The sequence below is a fragment of the Megalobrama amblycephala genome, linkage group LG24 (assembly GCF_018812025.1).
Source record: "Megalobrama amblycephala isolate DHTTF-2021 linkage group LG24, ASM1881202v1, whole genome shotgun sequence".
NCBI lineage: Eukaryota > Metazoa > Chordata > Actinopteri > Cypriniformes > Xenocyprididae > Megalobrama > Megalobrama amblycephala.
The window spans coordinates 16,229,037-16,250,271 of record NC_063067.1 but is presented as its reverse complement, the minus strand read 5'-3'; the positions used below and the strand labels follow the sequence as shown (position 1 = coordinate 16,250,271).

Sequence of the window (21,235 nt, the reverse complement as noted above, 5' to 3'; positions counted from 1 at the left end):
AAAGCATTTCTTGAAATGTTTCTCATGAACCATAATGACACAGCATGTTTTAGTCTGAATCTCTGGAGGGGGAAACATGGCACAGTATTGACCATATTATCCACACAGAGTCAGTCTCTGAATCTACTTCAGGCAGAGTAAATATGGCCATTTGTGGGTTTGTGTGAAAGAAAAAGCCAAAGGATGAATGGAGAGACAGTGACAGAGAAATAGAGAGGGGAAAGTGTGTGAGAGCTGTTTTCATGCTCGTGTTCTAAAAGGCATCAGGCGCTAATAAAGAGCTCAGAGCGAGCGGTTGGTGTTTAACATCTGTGAAAGCTATCAAGAAACAAAGAGGTGGTCTTTGACTTTCGCTCACTCTTTCTCTCGCTCTGTTTTATTTAATTTTTCGGCTCATATTGGCTTCTCACTTGCCAAAGCATTTACAGACTGTGAAAAGCATGAAGAAAATGAGCAAAAGCAAGAAAAATGAAATGACCTCTGCAAACCACTGAGTTAGGTCATTGCTGTTATGAAGTACATTTTCATGTCTCCATCATATATGGTCTAGTACAGAGGTTTTCACACATTTTGATGCCATTGACTCCTAAATATGATATATAAATGGTCCAGTTATCAAACTTTTGAATGGTAGTGTGAGGCAGCTATTTGTTTTCACGTATGCAGAACCATTTATACTTTAAAAAATAAATAAATATTATAAATATGTCCATTGCTATTAAATTTAAACTGTATACAGTTCTATTAGATAACCCTAAAAAGAAACATAAAACTAGGGATTTCAATAAAAAAAAAAAAATCACGATTTATCCATTCAAAAAATATTGTTTATTATAAAATTGAAACTTTAGAAAGCAGAATGAAACAATAATGATGCCAAATTTAGTAAATTATATAATAATAGTAAATAACAACACTCTTTCGGTTTGAGCATTTCTCATAATTTTTGCCATGACCACAGATGCTATGCATTAACATATAAATAAATATTATATCTTTTTATCCACCTTATTCCAACACGCTTCGCGCGAATTATGGGTGTAACTTCCGTTAAGCTGCAAACAATCAGTGAAAGTCTCGCTCTATGAACGCAATAATAATTTTTTTTAAACTGGGTACACTGAGATGACATTATTCTACTCACCCTTCAGCCATTGAACATTAAAAGGACATTTGAAAGTGTAAAAGCATCAACAAGGTACTTTCAACAGACCGTGAATAACCCCCAAAGTGTGATTCTTTCTACAGCAACAACAGACAGGTTAAAAAAATAATAATATATAGCCTATCTGTATTATATAACATACGTTGCCTTAGTCAAAAACGTTCATTAACTTCAGCATTGGATGATACTATTTCAAAGTGACTTCCGTCATTTTGACAGAAAATAAATTGTATTTATCTGTGAAAACAAACCTGGAAAGAGACGTGAGGATTTGAAGAGAAAAACGAGAGATTCTTCGTGTATTCCAGTGAATTATTAATGGAATATATCGTAAATTAAATTGGGAGAACAGACCACAAATGTGCAGTATATGTTGTCCTTTTTCATACTATTACAGCGGAATGCAAAGGGGAAAAAGAAAATAATCATGAGGAAAAGTATGCAGCGACCGAAAAGAGCTCTTGCCATGGATATTCTTGTTATAACATGTCACGTTAAAAATACCAAGCGTTACGTTATTTTCGTGATGTCTGAAAATAAAACAGCTCATTCAGTCAAACTGACAGATAAGCTTTATTTGTAGGGCAATCTTATGATTTGAAATTATTTGTTTCAGTCTTTTTGAATAGAAGTTCCCTAAACCGGAAGTGCCACCCATAATTCAAAACGCAGTACGAATAAGGTGGATTAAGAATAATACAGTTTTTCTTGTCTCTGTATCTTATGAATGTGGGCGGATCTTGGGCTTTGTTGTAAATAGTTATAAATCTAAATTGTTTAAGAAATAAAGAATCAAAAAAAAAGAAAGAAAAAAGAATAATACAGTTTTTACTTTTTCTTATCACTTCACCTCCTGTAAAGCCCACATCCAGATAAAAAAATGAACATCATTGACATCATTCTTCATCAACATGAGTGTAATAATAGAGTAGAATAATGACACAGTGTTAATGCTCGTGCGAACTATTGTTTTCTCTTTCCCTGTATAACACACAGACAATTCCTCATTTACTCTGAACCCTCTTAAGTCTTTCAGCAAGAATCTCATGTGTCACACACACACTCAGTGAGGTCAACAACCACATTAACACACACCGATGCAAGTGTCTCAGTGACATCAGTATCGTCTTTGCTCTATGAAAGAAAGCAGCACTCACTGTGCTATCAGCCCTGTGACTCTGACTCGTCTATGTGCGATAACTCTACACTTGAACGTCTCCAGACAGCCTCGAAACATATGTATGTCACCCTTTTTTATCTATCTTTATGTGATGGGATGCCAGGAGATGTCCCCCATTATCACATACACAAAAAAGGAGACTGCATCCATATCACTGCATTGCTGGTTTCTGTCACAAACACATCATAAGAACACAACTAGCATTATTAACTTGCTACACAGATTATCACATTCTGTATGTTAAAGTGATTCTGCTAGGATAGGTCACTGATATATGCTTAGATATATACAGTAGCTAATACAGTTTGATTGGTTGTGTTGTGTTCTTGCTAATTAATGGGTTATTTATAGGTCAGTTGCTCCATATTGTTCCCACACAAGATTTTAGTGGAAAACCAAACTGTTTGCATAAGTGTATTTAAGTGTGTATTCTCTGTCTCCTTCCCTTTCTTTATATCTGACATGGTTCTTTCAGTCTCCTACAGACAAACAGAGAGATTTCATTGAAACGGAGACAGAGGGGAATAAGTAATTAAATGGGGCGCCTGAGAAGCTCAAAACTGTATATTTTTGTGCAGCATAAGTTATCCTTATCATTAGTGTGGAAAACAGTATCCCTCATGCTCTAAACACACAAATACACACACACACACACACACACACACACACAGATAAGTAACGCACATGAAGGTCTATCCACTCTGGCTTACAGTATTTCTCTGTATAATAAAATAATGTGAACGGAGTTTTGAAGATGTAGAAGAACTCCTACATCTGAAGGTCATGAACAGCTTCTGCGTAATCTTTCATACTTTTACTTATGTTCTAGATTATTTAGGGTAACAAATAATCTAGAACCATTAAGGAAATTCTAAAATGCTTGATATTTTTGTTTTTCCATAAAGATGAAGTCTAACAATCCTCTGAACCTTGATGCCCCTTTGATTTGATATAACACATAAAAAGATTCAGTAGTTCATCCAAAAATAAAAACTATCCCATGATTTAATCACCCTCAAGCCATCCTAGGTGCATATGACTATATTCTTTCAGATGAACACAATCAGAGATATTTTTTTTAAAGTATCCTGGCTCTTTGAAGCTTTATAATAATATTGAACGGGGGGCGTGTTTTGAAGCCCCCCAAAAATGCATCCATCCATCATAAATATAATCCATATGGCTCCAGGAGGTTAATAAGGGCCTTCTGAAGTGAAGCGGTGCATTTTTGTAAGAAAAATATCCATATTTAAAACTTTATAAACTAAAATACAGTGCACAGCATAAATGAGTACACCCCCTCTGAACAAATACAAAAGATGTATTTTCTTAATGATCACTAATACAATTCATGGAACGATGGCAAAACTAAAATGTATTAAACATAATAAAAACTGAAATATATGTCATTAATATATGTCAGTAAATTAGCCAATTTTGTTTAAATTAAGGATTGCAGAAATGAATACACCCTAGATTTAATTCAACAAATGTATAATATTCTAGCTGAATATACTGCTCTGACCCTTCTTGGCACGGAGTGTACAAGTTCATGACAAATTGTCACATCTGTCCTGTTTAACTCCTGGATGATGAGCTCCTTAAATGCCCCGATCTTTAATGGGGAGTGTTGCTCAGAATCGCCCACAGGCGCTCAAGAGTGTTTAAATTGAGTACAATCCATGTCCACAGAAGGTGTTTCACCTTGGGAGAATGCATATCCTTATTGTCATGTTGAAAAAATGCCCAACAATGCAGGGAATGAGGAAAGGGTAACATCTTCTGTTTCAAGTTTGTGTATTAAATTACACAGTGGTGTGGGAATTCATGACAGCATTGATAAAGCACAACTCCATCACACCTTCGGCACTCATACATCCCTATATAAGAGCTTTACTACCACTGAACTTTACAGTGGGAACCAGGCACTTCTCACTGTACTCCTCCTCTAACAACACCATAACATTTTGGATGCTGTTAGATCCAGAATGATTGATTTGGTCTCATGAGACCAGAGTATTGATTCCCAGAAACTATATTTTGTAAATATGGGCTTTGGAAATGGCTAACTGACTTTATTGTGCTTTGGCTACAGTAGGTAGTTCCAGTGAGAACAACAACCATGCATGTCATTTCTGCAGGCTGCATCTTACTCTGTGAGACAAACAGTCACTCTTTTCATAGCTTTTGCTGGCTCTGAGACACGCACTTGGTATTTCTCCTGCTCTTTGTCTAGCAAAAAAAAAAAAAATCCCTCATCACTAAATGAAAGCTTAAAATGAAGGCCTGATTATTTCAGGGGCCTTGTCACAAGTCCACTGTTTTTGAATGTCTGTGTTACTTTTGCTATATTTTCACACTTAAAACAATGATTTGGTAATCCTCTTGTACCACTGTCCTCTTTTGTGCTAAGAAATAAGTCTCCTGACAGTTCTCTCCCAAGTGGTTCCATTGTTGTCAGCATTAAGTCTGAGAATGATTCAGTGGGCTATATAACACTTTTAATTGTCAAGAAATTACTTCTCTTTAAATGTTTTGGTTCAACATATTTACCTGTTGATCAAACATTGCCTTAAACTTACACCAGAAATTTTTTATTTCATTTTATTTAGTAACTTTTAGGAGGGGGTACTCATTTTTGTTACACAACATTTTATCATCTTTGCTAATTGATTAAGCAGACTTGCTGGAACATTATATCTCTAAAGAACCCTAACATGTCTTCTAAGTAATTGAGTAATTGCTGACTTTCAGAAGTTTCAGAGGGGGTGTACTCATTTATGCTGTGCACTGTAACTAGCTTCCTCCAGACAACTGTACAATACTGCGCAAGTCGACTTGTGCCAAATGAGTAACCCCTGATGTGATATATGACGCAGGATGTAGGAGTATTGTTATATCAAGATCCTCTGACATTTCTCTTTAAAATTTCTCATTTTAGACTTCTAATTTGTGACTGGTGTTTTGTTTTGCTCTATCCTCTGAGCTCCCGTGTCATTTGTCGGGTCAGGGGTTACTCTTCTGCCACAAATCGATGCATATGGCCGTCTGCAGGAAGCTAATTATTATAGTTAATACAGTTTTAAATATGGATATTTTTCTTACAAAAACCCATTGCTTCGCTTCAGAATGCCTTTATTAACCCCCTGGATCCGTATGGATTATATTTATGATGGATGGATGCATTTTTTTGGTAGGGGGGCTTCAAAACACACACCCCATTCACTACCATTATAAATCTTGGAAGAGAACAATAATGTTAACAAAAGCACATGTGAGATAAAAACGCATTTACTAAGGCAACCATGCCATTTAGCTTGCTTTTACAAATCTTTCAGCTTTTTTATTGTGTAATCACGGGACTCATACAGAGCGCTCTGCAACGTATACATTTGGAGCTGGTTATATTATAGCCTACAGACATCAAAATGTATTAGTTTACAAATCATGCACTATGGTAAATGTGTGTTGAGGTCATAGTATTGTCAAAGAACTGCATGAAAATAAGACTTTATTAAATGATAATCTGCTCTTGTATTCATAATTTGTGTGAAAAGGAATAAATGTTGTTGGTGTTTTGAATTTATGTATAGTTATATTTTTTAAGTTTTGCAGAAATGTAGGTAGAGACATGTTTTTCCAGTGAGCTTAGTTTGTTCAAATATGTTACATCATGCTAAATTTGAAGTTGATACTAAACTCTACTGATACTTGCACACGTTGCAATCATTCACAACATGCTGAATTTGATTACTTGGAAGTGTAAATAAGATTTGTGAGCTACAGCAGAAAGATAACTAACTTTATAACTTAAAAACAACACCATGAAAATCTCATCAGCATTAATAAAGGTGGATGGAAATTTGACTTGTGCAGATATTTCTTTGATTCTTTGTTCTCTGCAAACTACTAATTTCAAGACACTTTGTTTTGAGGTATTACAATGGAAACATGTCTGATTGGATTACTTATAAAACAGTGGAAAGGATTTTTATATGCAAACGTTCTCCATCAACACACACACACACGAGCAGAGGCAGACGCACACATTCCTGTTCTGAAACAGTGCAAAGCCTGCATTTCCCTTTTTAAGATTTTAATTGCATCCGCAGGGAAAAGACTTCTTTTGACAAGTTAGCGTTTCTATTCTAAACCAGAGAGAGAGAGAGAGAGAGAGGGAGAGAGGTGGCATTTGTTAATGGCACAATGCCTGTGTTACCAAGTTTATACATCAAAATAACCAGGCAGATTATAAAGTGGAACAGTGACCACATAAAGACACCAGAAATGTGCAGTAAAGAGAGGCCTATTATGGATTTCATTAGTAAAAAACTCATGCACCCACTTACTTATGCCCTTCTTTTTCTCTGTCTGTGTGTGTACGTGTTGTGACATATCAGCCTCTCAAATGCCTCGTGACGCACAGATGGCCTTCACAAAAGTGTTTCTATGAGCCTGTGATAGGCACAATTCTTCTGAGAAGATGTTTTGAAGTTTGCTATGAAGTTTTGGAGTTTAAAGGGTTAGGGTTATGCCACAATTGAAGCTGGATACGGTAATACAATACAGAAAAGTGTTAAATGAATTAATTAATACATTTATTCATACTTAAGTACAGACTATAGGGCTGGGTAAAAAATATTGATTTCTCGATTTTAATAAATTCTCATTTTTACGAACTGATATCGATTCTTAAATCGATTAGTCTGTTTTCAGTTGATGAATGAGCAGAACATGTAGCGCTTCCCATCCAATAAATCGCAATAATCTTTACTTTGTTACTTTTAATATGAAGCAAAGTCTCAGATTTCAAATGACGTCCATCTTATTATGAGATTCAAAAAATAAATACCGTTTTGGCGCTGTTTAATGTCACGTGACAGATCGCTGTAGCGCCTCAGTTAAACAGAAGCGGCAGCACGAGCGCATGTGAACATCCTCTCCTCCGCTTTAATACCAGTTACAGCGCGAAATAAACATGAATAAACATCTGAAGGTACGTTAAAATATACAGTACAACTTACCGAAATCCGTATCATGTCTCGTGTAATAGCTCAATCAGTGTTTCAACTGCGGATAGACGTCAATAAAACAGCTTGTAAACAATGTCACGTAACGTCACATTTACCTCAGAAAAACATATTCAGTGACCATAAACTCATTAGTCAGCTAGAAAAGTGTACTTTGGAAAGCAACATTCTGATAAATATAGCTATGCACGTTACATATATTCATTATAATTTTTAATGTTCTTCAATATTTAATGCATGTTTGAATAAATCAGTTATGACAGCTGCGATTTAAATGATTATATTAAAAAAAACGAATTGGAGTAGAAATATGATTATGTAATTCTAAGCTTTATTTATAATAAAAACATCATTGAGTGTAATTTAAGTGTTTGTATATAAATAAGTTAATTTAACCTTCAATATTATTATAGTAGTACCAACTGACTTATATAGTTTACAGCATTGAGAGATTTTTTTTCCTCTAGAAAATTTGCCATGTACTGTAGGCCTAACTGAAATAGCCTACTACTTCCAAAATAATCGATATTGAATCGAAATCATAATCGAATTGAAAGCATGTGAATAGTAATCGGATCGAATCATGAAAATTGTGTCAAAACCCAGCCCTGTATACAGTACACACATAAGAAAATTGCCATACATTAAGCAACTGTTAAAAAAAATTAAGTTTTTTGGAGTTGTAAAATACAACTAAGATTATTTGAGTAAATATTACAAGAAAATACTATTTTCGTCTATCTAGATTTAATTCAGTGTATTATTTGCTGTTTCTTTGTAATTATTTATGGAATTTACAAGCATTTTCTGTGTAAAAATGATTTCAAAGTAAAACCTACACCAATTTTTTTCAGTGAAGGTGGTGTGCTATGGTATGTGTGCAAATAGAAGGGTGTGAAACCCATTAAGCAGCTAATTAAGGCTTGTCTTGTATCACCCCTTCACCCCCCTGTAGAGTGTCACCCACTGTCACTCTCCTCTGATGGCTTTACCATCTCAGTCATGCCAGAAAAGACCACACAAGTTCAAACAAAACTGCACACAGACACATTCACAACTAAATTCCATAATCTTTATCACTTCCATTTAAAAGGAAATGAGCATTAGGGAGAGAGTGTTTGGTCCATGACTGAAGGTGCTGATTAAGTTCAAAAGCAGTTAGATCTTCCAGAGAACTCACCCTTCTACAACAAAACCAGATTAAAGCCCAAAAATGACATCATTTGGCCTGTACTGGTTTCAACCTTATTTTTTTCTTCATTCTTTTTGTCATCTGCAAATCATCTACAATCACCCTCAATGCACCCACCAGATTACCATTATCACTATTACAACATTCCCCTCTGCTGCCTGGAGACAGAAACAATCCTCTAACATCCAGTCTGCTCTAGTTCATTGGGCACAGGGGGGAGCTGATGATATTAGCTGCTCTTACATACACATCTCAGAGAAAGAGTTTACAAACTCGACAGCTAATTATGTTCTTGAGGGACCCTTTCATATAATCCTTTTCTCTGTATTAGCCTGCTCTTAACTTCATGCACAGTTGATGTAGTTATATAGCTAAACAAGATAGGAAAAGGAGGAGGGGGAAAAAAAACGTGATGTAGCATCTTATTACCAACTCCTGAAAACGTATTAAGTATTAAGAAAAGATATTAAAGGGTTAGTTCACACAAAAATGAAAATTGTCATCAAGTACTCACCCTCGTTTCGTTCCAAACCCAAGACTTTCGTTCATGTTCGCAACACAAATTAAGATATTTTTGATAAAATCCAAGAGCATTCTGATCCCCCACAGACAGCAATGCAATTACCAATTTTAAGTCCCAGAAAGGTAGTAAAGCATAGTTAAAATATTTAACGTGACTACAGTGGTTCAACCTTAAAGGGTTAGTTCACCCAAAAATTAAAATTCTGTCATTTATTACTCACCCTCATGCCGTTCCACACCAGTAAGACCTTCGTTAATCTTCGGAACACAAATTAAGATATTTTTGTTGAAATCCGATGGCTCCGTGAGGCCTCCATAGGGAGCAATGACATTTCCTCTCTCAAGATCCATTAATGTATTAAATCAGTTCATGTGAGTACAGTGGCTCAATATTAATATTATAAAGCGACGCAGTGTTTTGAAATCGGCCATAAGTCATTATTTTGTTTTTTTTTGGCGCACCAAAAATATTCTCGTCGCTTTATAATATTAATATTGAACCACTGAATGAACATGAACTGATTTAAATATGTTTTTAGTACCTTTATGGATCTTGAGAGAGGAAGTGGCATTGCTCCCTATGGAGGCCTCACGGAGCCATCGGATTTCAACTAAAATATCTTAATTTGTGTTCCGAAGATTAACGAAGGTTTTACAGGTGTGGAACGGCATGAGGGTAAGTAATAAATGACAGAATTTTCATTTTTGGGTGAACTAACCCTTTAATTTTATGAAGGGACGAGAATACTTTTTGTGTGCAAAAAAAGCAAAAATAATGACTTTATTTAACAATTTCTTCTCTTCTGTCAGTCTCAGATGCTGTTCACGCCAGTCGCAGTTTTGACGTAGAATCTGGAAGCACTGCAATGTGTTTACTATGTGAAAAGCATTGGAAACCGACCTTGAAGAGAAGAAATTGTTGAATAAAGTCATTATTTTTGTTTTTTGTACTTTTCCAAAAAGTATTCTCATTGCTTCATAACATTAAAGGGATAGTTCATTCAAAAATGAAAAGTTGATGTTTATCTGCTTACCCCCAGGGCATCCAAGATGTAGGTGACTTTGTTTCTTCAGTAGAACACAAATGATGATTTTTAACTCCAACCGTTGCCGTCTGTCAGTCATATAATGTGTGTGAATAGGAACTCCATCTTTAAGAGTCAAAAAAACACGCACAGACAAATCCAAATTAAACCCTGCAGCTCGTCACGACACATTGATGTCCTAAGACACAAAACGATCGGTTTGTGCAAGAAACCGAACAGTATTTATATCATTTTTTACCACTAATACACAACTATGTCCAACTGCCTTGAGCATCCAGTGTGTGAGGTCTGAAAACATGATGCCGGAAGTGATCTCTCACACGTATACGTCAATGATTGCGAGAGATCACTTTCAGTGTAAGAGTGCATTCAGACCTCACACACCTGATGCTCAAGGCAGTTGGATATAGTGGGGTATTAGAGGTACAAAAATTATATAAATACTGTTCGGTTTCTCGCACAAACCGATCGTTTTATGTCTATTTTAACGATGTCTTTAGTATCTTTCTAGGCCTTGAAAGTGGTAATTGCTTTGCAGTCTATGGGTGATCAGAAAGCTCTCGGATTTCATAAAAAAATATCTTAATTTGTGTTCCGAAGATGAACGAAGGTCTTACGGGTTTGGAACGACATGAAGGTGAGTAATTAATGACAGAATTTTCATTTTTGTGTGAAATAACCCTTTTAAGTATATTTTTTCTATATATGTATATATATATATATATATTTTTTTTATTCAGCTTGTCCTATTAATAAATAAAACAAATACTTATTACTTGCAAGTATTTGTTTTAGCACCCAATATGAAATAAAAATGCAATAGTTTTTTTTTATTCAATTAAAACAATGTATTGTTATAATTTAAATACCCTTTCAAAAAGTACTAATATGTACACTTCAGAAAATAATACCTTTAAGTTACTAATATGCACCCTTTATGTGTAAATAAGGTGTACCCTTTGAAAGGGTATGGCCTTACAGCTTTTGTACCTTTTTTCTGAGAGTTTATGTCATGGTAATATTTTTTCATATTGTTGGGCCTATGCAGTTCATAATAATAATTTGCAATGTTCAATTTTAATGATATTTTTGTTTGTTTGATCAGCACCATTCAATGTCACCATTCAGTGTCCAATGTAAAAACCAGTTGGGAATGACTGCTGTAATATTCTACAAAACAGATCTAAAAAAATTTGCATAGTTCAGATTGTAAACTCCCATGCAGACCAGTTAGTTCTCTATTTGTGATGTATTTTTCAGCAGAGATGGACAGTGTGAGAGTAAAGAGAGCAGCTGATTTGGTGGCTTGCATTGTGGGCCGTGGAAAGGTATTTATGATGCTGTCTGCAGGTATAACATCAATACCTTCCCCATAAAGTCAACAGCTCAGAAATGTTTTTATGTTTTCCATTGTGTGTGTGCAATGCATATGACTGATCTCTTCCCCTCAATAAACCAGATCCTGCTGGCCCACTGCAGCCTGACTCTGGCTCTGAGTCATATACTATCACAGATAGAAAGAAAGAGATAAAGAGAAGAGATTATGTCTGAGGACATATCCTGGGGGTTTGGGGAAAATGTTTGGTAATCTGTGATCTGAACATCAGCCCTTAAGAGATTAGTTCACCCAAAAATGATTGTTCAATTAAAAATTAAAAGTTTTTGCTCATGTCATTTCAAAACCTGTACGACTCTATTCTGTAGAGAAAAAAAAAAGAAAAATGTTTTTTGGTCAGTGTTTTTCTTTCTCTATTAAAAAGAATGGGAACTGAAGAATTCAAGAAAAAGGTAAGAATTCAAGAATAAAAGTGATTCATAAGAGTAGATTTGTGTGAGAAAGAGACCAAAATATAAGTTGTTATTCACTGAAAATCTACCCTAGCATGTTCATGAGATGTTCTATTTGATCCGGTTCAAACTGATCTGAGTGATTCATTTCATCAGACTGATCTGCTCAACTCACTGATTCAATGTTCCTATCATAGCATTTAACAGTGAATAATCACTTAAATTTTACTCCGTTCCTCGCACAAAATTTACAGAATATAGTGCTGAAGTCATACACACCACCGGCTTTATTTTTTATCTTTAGCGTCCCGCCAGTTTCCTTTGTGTACCGGGACTTCCAAAATGTTGCACGTATACGGAAGCCCGCCATGCCTTCCCTTCTTCAGGAACACGTTCTGAACCGAGCATTGGGAGTACCGTCTCTTTTATTTTTCCATTTGAAGCACAGCATATGGGCCACTTTTATATGGTACTTTTGCGTCCTTTTAATTTTTCTTCCATTTATTGTAATTGCATGGAAATGTGAAAGTTTTCCTTCTGTGTTCAATGAAAGAACTTAATTCATACAGCTTTGGAACAACATGAGGGTGAGCAAAAGATGACAGAATTTACATTTTTGGATGGATTATCCCTTTAATCTTATGCTTATGTGATCTGTCATGGCTAAAAAATGCATGTACATTTAGTCAGACACAATAAGCATCCAGAAATAGCCTATTTTAAGTCATCCAGAGACCGGTGTGTGTATGTATGTATGCGCTCTCACCCTGTCTCTCCAATCCTGTCTGTCCAATATTTGTTATTTAGTCTGTGGCTTTGACAAATCTGCACACCACACACATACACGCTCTCTCTTTCGCTGCACACACACAGGATGTCCAAACAGCCCTGCAGGGCTTTGCGGGCCAGTGTATACCCAGCTCTGTCCAGATAAAGGAGGGAGAGGCCTGACTGAGGGGCAAACAGGACGTTAGATTCCTTTGGACAGGATCATTTACAATGTTGAACTATTTTCATACATGTCTATCAATACATGACTTTCATGCATTTCATATATGATTTACCAAAACTAACTTAAAGTGACTGTGTGGAGAATTGATTTGGGATTTAACCCTCTCTCTTGATAAGAAAATCCTATTTGAATCTTAAAAAGATGAATAAACAAAATAACATTGGGCAAAAGGACAGATATAAGAACAAAAAGAAGAAGAAAAAAGCAGAAGGCCTGGATGATATTTCAATCTGTGATCTGCATTCTGCAAACAGTCTGTTTATTTTTAAAGGAAATTTGGCAGATCTGTAATTACTCATTATCCATGAACAGCTAATTACAAAAAAAAAAAAAAAAAAAAATCAGACCTTACAATTACTAGATGAAATTAACTGTTTTTAGAGCGGAGCTTTAAAAAGAATTGATTGACATTTTGGTCCTGATTTTATGATTAGCATGATTATGTTTCCATGTTTTTGCAAATGTTTGATTTCTCTACGGGTCGAAAGCTTTCCATAGAATGTGGCTTTTGGTTGAGGGTATTTTTGAATCCAACGCAGTGAAAAGTATCCCAAACATTTTAACAGTCTTTCTTCAAACGCAACCTCATGTTCCTTTCAGTCTTTTTTAAACCGCCTACATTTAATGAAGTTTCAGATGAAGGAGATCCCTTTTGTGCTTGTTGGATTGTACAACCGTGTTTCCTGGTATAAAAGAAACAGGCAAAGGAAATGCTTTATATTCATTAAATCCCAAAGCAAACTGTAAATCTCAGATGTTTATTAACTCTGTGGTAATTTAAGACAGTAATAAGATGATTGAATTTCCTAATGTCCTCAAATAAACAAAATATATAAAACTACTTGAATAATTATTTAATTCATTCATTAATTAAACTGTTAAACCACTGCACAAGTGTCAAAAACCAAATGCAAGGGCCTTCACGTACTGGCTATTACAGCTTAATATGTTAAATAAGTAAATTCTTTCCAGTATAGTCCACAGTAATGTTTAATACATGTAAATGAATGTAATGCTGCCAATCCACAGGGTATCTGTACCAAGAGTCTATTTGTGAATAAGAGAGAAAGACAGAGACAATGGTGCTTGGCTCCCCCTAGTGTTTTGATATGAAATTTTACCTTCAGTTGTCAGTTGTTGATAACTGGCACAGCTGGTCTCAAAACTATCGGAGATAAATTATTGACAACACTCCTAAGCTACTGTGTTCATATAGACTATAACCAAAACTATATAGACACCTACATATCTTTATTTACTAAAGCAACCTACAAGTATGCTCATACTTCACATTTGTGATAATTAGGCCTACATATAATTCTTCCAGAACACATATTCCTGACATTTTTACACATCATGCCATTCTGAACTCATCTGACATTTTGAACACAAAAGGAGGAATTCATAAGATGGTGCTGTTCTTTCTTTTCAGAGAAATTATAATGAATGAGGACAAAAGTTGGTCGATTTGACTCATATACCAGTTATCTGAAGCCATACAATAACTTACAGAACTTACAAAATATACATATAAAAAGACAGAAACATACAGGCTTTCATTACTAATAATAATATTAATAACAACTACTTTTATGTTAGTTCACACAGCAAAATCCCCAGAGTTAAATCAACTCTGCTCAGAGAATCTCTCTACATAGAGTTAAAATAACACTGAAGCAAAGTTAAAGTTATTGAGATAATATGCTGTTTGTGGAGTTGTTTTATCAGATCTTGAGATTTAATGTCTTTTATCTTCAGTTGATTTCATCTAAGGCTGTTGCTGGAAGTCCTTTGTAGTTATTGTATTTCTCCTCAGTGATTATGCTTGTTAACAGCAGGTGTTCATCACTAATGCCCAATCATAACTTAAAGTTAGGTAGTTTAAAACATGGTTATAATAGTCAGCGTGACTACAGTTGTTCAACCTTGTTATGAAGCGATGAGAATACTTTTTGTGCACAAAAACAAAACAAAATAACAACCTTATTCAACAATTTGAACTGCTGTCATACGTAGTGAACTTCCTTGTTTACGTCCTAATGCCAACTCAGTATTGGCCAAAGCTGGACATGTGATGCAGACACAGGATCCGGCCAATAATGAGCCGGCATTCAGATGTAAACAAGGAAGCCTGCTCTGAGTGCACTACGTATGACAATGGTTCAAATTGTCGAATAAATTTGTTATTTTTGTTTTGTTTTTGTGCACAAAAAGTATTCTCGTCGCTTCATAAGATTAAGGTTGAACCACTGTAGTCACGCTGACTATTTTAACAATGTTTTAAAACACCTTTCTGGATGTCAAAAGGTGCAATGACGTTGCAGGCAATGTGTGGATCAGATACTCTCGGATTTCATCAAAAATATCTTAATTTGTGTTCTGAAGATGAACAAAGGTCTGACTCTTACGGGTGTGGAACAACATGAGGGCGAGTAATTAATGACAGAATATTCATTTTTGGGTGAACTAACCCTTTAAAGCTTGAAAGACCTTGTTCACTGTAATTTAATGTGAATGTGAAAATTTCCAATGATGAAAGTAAGTCACACGGGTTTGAAATGTCATGAGGGTGAGCAAATGATCATTTTTAGCTAAACTATCCCTTTCAGCAGGCAACTATAAAAGCCAGCTATATAATAAAAAGTCACATATTAAAATTCAAATCAATTATGTTCCATTAAGATACATACAATTCAATACTATTCCAAACACTACATTATTTCATCAAAACCGATGCAGCAGACGTGTATGAGTGTAATAGTGTTTCAAGTTCCAGGTGTGTGTTAGTTGACCAGATCTCCCTGATTACGGTTCCTCTGGGCTTGGTCACACACATGATATCTCCATCATATTTATATTAAATCCCTTCTGTCTCTCTTACTGTTCCTCTTCAGGAGAGAGACAGAGAGGGAAAAGTGATCGCTCCTATAAAGTTTCCTCCCAGAGGGGAAAGCTGATCTGGTAAATTTTGACTCCATACATGTCAATGTCACTGACTGTAGCAGTTAACCGTGTGTGTTTGAGCGTGAAAGAATGGTCCGCACATCACAGGATCTGATCGACGGCACAGGAACAACAGCTTTTCAGCACTGCACCCTTGAATGCAAAGTCACATCACCCATTACGGCAGCACAAGTTACATGAGGTCTCATATATTGTAAATGGATTTAAGGCAACAGGAGCCCTGGAGCGTGTAAATGGCTTAACAGGCAGACAGGTATCAAGATGCAAATAAACACACAGAAACAACTCAAATTGCACACAGGAGCTACAACGGATATAACAGCTTCTATACTTAAATGAGAAATCGCCAAAACCATTTGTCAAGATTATGTTTCAATAACATTTTGGTAACACTTTACAATTAGATTTTGCATTAAGTATCATTAAATAACAATGAACAATATTTCTACAGCGTTTATTAAGCCTAATAAGAATATGTATTACAACCACACAAACACACACATGTATATATATATATATATATATATATATATATATATGATAGATACTGCAGATGGGATTTCTAAGCCACCATATTGAACATTACAATTTCTCTCATTTACTTTTCAACAAGAATATCGTCCCTTCCTCTTTAGATTGTCTTTGGCATAAGAGCAGCACAACTTTAGAACTCATCAATCAGTATCAAACCAATACTGAGGCAGCATAACAGTGGCAATGATATCTCCTCAGCAGCTGGAATGAGTGTGTGTGTGTGTGTGTAAATTCCATCCAAAGGTCAAGGGTCAAATGTCAGGCTCTTACACATATGTCTTCTCAACAGGAGCCTCTCAACTCCTCTCAGATGATCGCACACATACACGCAAACACAGTTTCTGAGAGTGATTTGCTGACAAGTCCAATTTCAACTTGAAAACAAAAGCTTTTTTGAGGCAGTCATGTAGCTCTTTATTTCACGTATAAGAGAGTTGCATGTTTGGGAGGTCAAGTGGAGCGTGCGTGTCGAGCCCTCAGGTGCGTTTGTCCACCTGCAACATTAATTGGTTGGATGCTCACTCACACATACATTCGTACATACTTTCCTTTTGTGATCTTTTCAGCCCCTGCAGACAAAGATCCAAGAACCATGTGTGTGTGTCTGAGTGTGTATGTATGTATGTAGGTAGTTATGCGAGTGGTTAGCGGCAAATTGAAATTCCATTCATCCCCTTTACCCCTAGCCCAGTCCAGCACAGCACAGCTGAAAGTCAAAGTGTGCCCTTTTCTCTCTCTCCTTCCACGCTCTCTTTAAAGCGTTTCTTATCCAAACAGGAAGTTGCCTCCTGACCTGCAGGATGTAAGAGAACACCAGTGGAAATTTCATTAGACTGCACTGATCGCTCGTGGACGAATTAACACACCAATTACCCGCCTCACTGCACCTGTAAAACTTTACTATGTGTCACTCTGACCAAGCCTGGCCACACCGGCTCTATATGTGTGAGTGTGTGTGTGTGTGTGTGTGTGAGGGACTGGGAGAGTGCTCATGTCTGGATGATCCGTTTCTTATTTTAGATTATATTATTTTTGTGTGTGTGTGTGCATACTTTTTGCACAATTAATTCATATGTCTTACATATCCAAAGCATGGGTTGTTCTAAAATAGCAATGGGAATCATGAAGAACTGGATGATTCCAGTTCCTTAATGGTTCCATTAATGATTCTTTTAATACTGTTAAAGATTTCACAGACTATTTATTGACTTTTCATTAATGCAAACCAGTAATTAAAAAAATATGGTGTAATATGATATGATATAATAATATATTTATTATTTTTTATATAATAATATAAAAATATATTTCACTCATTCATATATATTTATATAATACTTCTGACATAACGCATAATGTGTTATAGTTAGTTACAGTGACATATCACAGTTATCTGTAGGGCTGCAACGATTAATTGCGATTAATCGTTGCAGCCCTAGTTATCTGTCTGTGTTTGATTCACTAACAAGAACTGACTTATTAAAAATCATTTGTTGGGGAATCGGACTACACTGGTGGCGCTGCATGTTTCTGATTCGCTCAAAAGAGGCGGCACATAAGAGTTATTTGTTCTGGAATCAGACTACACTGGTGGCGCTGCACGTTTCTGATTCACTCAAAATAACCGGCACATAAGAGTTATTTGTTGGGGAATCAGACTACACTGGTGGCGCTGCGTGTTTCTGATTCACTCAAAAGAACCGGCACATAAGAGTCATTTGTTGGGGAATCGGACTACACTGGTGGCTCTGCATGTTTCTGATTCACTCAAAAGAACCGGCACATAAGAGTCATTTGTTGGGGAATCGGACTACACTGGTGGCGCTGCACGTTTCTGATTCACTCAAAAGAACCGGCACATAAGAGTTATTTGTTGGGGAATCAGACTACACTGGTGGCGCTGCGTGTTTCTGATTCACTCAAAAGAACCGGCACATAAGAGTTATTTGTTGGGGAATCGGACTACACTGGTGGCGCTGCACGTTTCTGATTCACTCAAAAGAACCGGCACATAAGAGTCATTTGTTGGGGAATCGGACTACACTGGTGGCGCTGCGTGTTTCTGATTCACTCAAAAGAACCGGCACATAAGAGTTATTTGTTGGGGAATCAGACTACACTGGTGGCGCTGCGTGTTTCTGATTCACTCAAAAGAACCGGCACATAAGAGTCATTTGTTGGGGAATCGGACTACACTGGTGGCGCTGCACGTTTCTGATTCACTCAAAATAACCGGCACATAAGAGTTATTTGTTGGGGAATCAGACTACACTGGTGGCGCTGCGTGTTTCTGATTCACTCAAAAGAACCGGCACATAAGAGTCATTTGTTCGGGAATCGGACTACACTGGTGGCGCTGCGTGTTTCTGATTCACTCAAAAGAACCGGCACATAAGAGTCATTTGTTGGGGAATCGGACTACACTGGTGGCTCTGCATGTTTCTGATTCGCTCAAAAGAGGCGGCACATAAGAGTTACTTGTTCTGGAATCAGACTACACTGGTGGCGCTGCGTGTTTCTGATTCACTCAAAAGAACCGGCACATAAGAGTCATTTGTTGGGGAATCGGACTACACTGGTGGCTCTGCATGTTTCTGATTCGCTCAAAAGAGGCGGCACATAAGAGTTACTTGTTCTGGAATCAGACTACACTGGTGGCGCTGCACGTTTCTGATTCACTCAAAATAACCGGCACATAAGAGTTATTTGTTGGGGAATCAGACTACACTGGTGGCGCTGCGTGTTTCTGATTCACTCAAAAGAACCGGCACATAAGAGTCATTTGTTGGGGAATCGGACTACACTGGTGGCTCTGCATGTTTCTGATTCGCTCAAAAGAACCGGCACATAAGAGTCATTTGTTGGGGAATCGGACTACACTGGTGGCTCTGCATGTTTCTGATTCACTCAAAAGAACCGGCACATAAGAGTCATTTGTTTGGGAATCGTACTACGCTGCATGTTTCTGATTCACTCAAAAGAACCGGCACATAAGAGTCATTTGTTTGGGAATCGTACTACGCTGCATGTTTCTGATTCGCTCAAAAGAACCGGCACATAAGAGTAATTAGTTCTGGAATCAGACTACACTGGTGGCTTTGCATGTTTCTGATTCACTCAAAAGAACCGGCTCCTAAGAGTCATTAGTTCTGGAATCAGACTACACTGGTGGCGCTGCATGTTTCTGATTCACTCAAAAGAACCTACTCCTAAAGGCAGGAACACACCAAGCCGACGGTCGGCTGTCGGGCAGTTTTTTTTTGTCGACCAACTAAGTTTTCTCACCATCAGCTGAAGTTGGTCCTCGTCGGCTTTTTTTCGGCCGATTCGACATGTTGAATCAGCGTCGGAGCTTGTCAGGTCCGTCAGGCCATCTGATCATTCTGATTGGCTGTTCAGCTACTGCCACCTGCTGGTTCAGAAAGGCATTTCATCTTATGCAGGCGCAGAATGGACGTGCTACTTGGCCGTCGGCTGTCGAGCGTCGGTTTGGTGTGTCAGGGCAACTTTGGACACACGCTTGCCGACGTGAGCCAACCCCGCAGTCTGCTTTCGTCGCCACTAGTTTGTCGCCGTCAGGCTTGGTGTGTTCCTGCCTTAAATCATTTGTTCGGGAATCGGACTACATTGGTGGTGCTGCATGTTTCTGATTCACTAAAAAGAACCGGCTCCTAAGAGTTATTTGTTGGGGAATCAGACACACTGGTTGGCGCTGCATGTTTCTGATTCGCTCAAAAGAGGCTCAAAAGAACCGGCTCCTATTCAGAAAAGAACCGGCTCATAGTTCTGGAATCAGACCACACTGGTGGCGCTGCATGTTTCTGATTCGCTCAAAAGAGGCGGCACATAAGAGTCATTTGTTCTGGAATCAGACTACACTGGTGGCGCTGCATGTTTCTGATTCACTCAAAAGAACTGGCACATAAGAGTCATTAGTTCGTAAATCAGGACCAACACTGGTGGCGCTGCATGTTTCTGATTCGCTTCAAAAGAGGCCGGCACATAAGAGTCATTTGTTCTGGAATCAGGACTACACTGGTGGCGCTGCATGTTTCTGATTCACTCAAAAGAACCGGCTCCTAAGAGTCATTAGTTCTGGGAATCAGACTACACTGGTGGTGCTGCATGTTTCTGATTCGCTCAAAAGAACCGGCACATAAGAGTCATTTGTTCTGGAATCAGACTACACTGGTGGCGCTGCATGTTTCTGATTCACTCAAAAGAACCGGCTCCTAAGAGTCATTAGTTCTGGAATCAGACTACACTGGTGGCTCTGCATGTTTCTGATTCGCTCAAAAGAACCGGCTCCTAAGAGTCGGCACATAAGAGTAATTTGTTCTGGAATCAGACTACACTGGTGGCTCTGCATGTTTCTGATTCACTCAAAAGAACTGGCACATAAGAGTCATTAGTTCATAAATCGGACTACACTGGTGGCTCTGCATGTTTCTGATTCACTCAAAAGAAACGGCTGCTAAGAGTCATTCGTTCGGGAATCAGACTACACTGGTGGTTCTGTGTGTTTCTGATTCACTCAAAAGAACCGGCTCCTAAGAGTCATTAGTTCTGAGACTACACTGGTGGCGCTGCATGTTTCTGATTCACTCAAAAGACGGCCATATTAGAGTAATTTGTTCACTGGTGGCGCTGCACTCAAAAGAACCGGCTGTTTTGTTGAGGAATCTAATTTTCTCATTTGCTCATAGAACTGGCAGTAAGAGTATTTGCTCAGGAATCAGACTATACTGAATGAAGATAAAAGTGTTTGAATGATAAACAACCAAAATTTAAACTGATGGAAT

At 37.3% G+C, this 21,235-nt stretch overlaps 1 long non-coding RNA gene across 2 annotated transcripts; it reads left to right on the top strand.

Moving 5' to 3' along the window:
- Positions 1-7,138: 7,138 nt before the first annotated feature.
- LOC125260588 lies at positions 7,139-11,817 on the top strand. 2 transcript variants are annotated; one of them, XR_007183082.1, is made up of 3 exons: positions 7,139-7,341; positions 11,399-11,485; positions 11,595-11,817. It is a non-coding gene; the product is annotated as an uncharacterized LOC125260588 (long non-coding RNA). The 2 variants fall into 2 exon arrangements; XR_007183081.1 differs by having other exon boundaries at positions 11,396-11,485.
- The last annotated feature ends 9,418 nt before the right edge of the window (positions 11,818-21,235 follow it).